Source organism: Olea europaea, unplaced genomic scaffold, assembly GCF_002742605.1.
Source record: "Olea europaea var. sylvestris unplaced genomic scaffold, O_europaea_v1 scaffold25474, whole genome shotgun sequence".
Classification (NCBI taxonomy): Eukaryota; Viridiplantae; Streptophyta; class Magnoliopsida; order Lamiales; family Oleaceae; genus Olea; species Olea europaea.
The window spans coordinates 1-1,584 of NW_019243746.1; the positions used below are offsets into that span (position 1 = coordinate 1).

Here is a 1,584-nt window from a genome sequence, read left to right on the forward strand (position 1 = left end):
GACGTAGAGAGAACTACGTGGAGTGGAGGCATTCCGAGGGTGCTGAGAAGCTAATGACAGTGGGGACGGAGAAATTTCGCCTGCATTGCACAAACATTGCTCTTTTCTTGTGGACATAAATCATTAGTCGAGGAATCAAGTATTACAAAATTGAAACGGTGTAGACTCAGATGCTATTCTAAAAACAAAATATGACGTTACATCGATGGAAACCCTCCGCACAATATTTGCATGTATTTCAGAAGTACAACTAAAACATGTCAAAACATGCAAGACAAGACACTAACGGGACAAAAATTTAGAAAATATAACACCATTTCACATTCTCTACTCAGAAACCCTGCAAGAAACCTTCCGAGTTGTTCATCATAAGAAGAAAAGAGATAACCAAAATTGGAAAACGTAAAAACTTCCATCAAATGGGAATTTAAACTTCCACTAACTAGAGCATTAATACATGGACAAAAACAGGATGCAAGTCCGGAAGGGTTCTGTTCAACCAACAAAATAGATAAGATTAGGAGTCTTTTTAACATGAGTTCTTCCACAAAATGTAGAGAGTGGAGACCAATAAGGCACAGATCTTGCACAAAGTTTATACAGTACAATTTCTCTGGCAAAAAGCACCACAATAAATTACGAGGTCTAGGTCATAGTACCATAACATCAATTTTCCACGAGGTCTAGGTCATAATACCATAACATCAATTTTCCCTTCAATCATTTCAGCTACAAATAAAGATGAGTCAGCAGGTACAGGCAAAATGAAGATAATGCTTAACGGTCCTTGTTGGCGTATCCAATGAACACTCTTGTTGAGTACAATTGGCCACATACTTGGGAAATTTTTCCATGTATGTTTGTTATCCCATCATCGTTGATTACACACTTCCAAAAAAGCTGCCATACAGAGAGAATTGCCTTAGTCAGCATAACTATGTATACACACACATTTAGTCATACGAGTGCATATTTGGTCATATAATTAAACACTTACATAGATTCCCCTCGACACAAGGCAGAGCTGATTTCCCTCGACACAAGGTATGCAGACTAAAGTACTAATAACCACAACTCAGGAACAGCTCCTGGTCTCCCATCCTCGGCTGCTCCACTCGACATGACAAGTGGCTTATATTCACTAGCAAAAACTCTCTTCCATCTTGGGAAGAATTAACTCGTCCAAGTCAGAGTCCTAAGTATGTTTATAAGTGCAAAAACCTCTGGAGACAGTTAACACAAAAGTGGATTAGATCCTTGGACTAGAAATGTAACATTGAATGCAAGAGTCAAATAATTAGGAGAATTATCTAAATACTAATAAAATATTGGTTCAAGAAAAGAACCACAATGGGGTCAAGTTCTGACGTGGCCTCAATTTTTATCCGTTAAACATAATCCTAATACCATTATCATATTCATGATGACAGAAGCAATTAAAACTAAGCACAATTGTAGCATAATGTAAAACTAAGGATTGAGGGTATAGCTTTAAAATTAAAAGTGAAAAGTATAGCCTTGGATGTTTATAATACAAGCCATCTATGTTTTTTATTTTTATTTTTATTTTTTTCAAAAAAAAAA

The 1,584-nt window shown here is 36.4% G+C and overlaps 1 long non-coding RNA gene across 1 annotated transcript; it reads right to left on the minus strand.

The window, feature by feature from the left end:
• Positions 1–565: 565 nt before the first annotated feature.
• LOC111382681 lies at positions 566–1,558 on the minus strand. Its single transcript, XR_002700590.1, has 2 exons — positions 998–1,558; positions 566–900 (listed from the first exon to the last, which is right to left on the minus strand). It is a non-coding gene; the product is annotated as an uncharacterized LOC111382681 (long non-coding RNA).
• Positions 1,559–1,584: the final 26 nt, after the last annotated feature.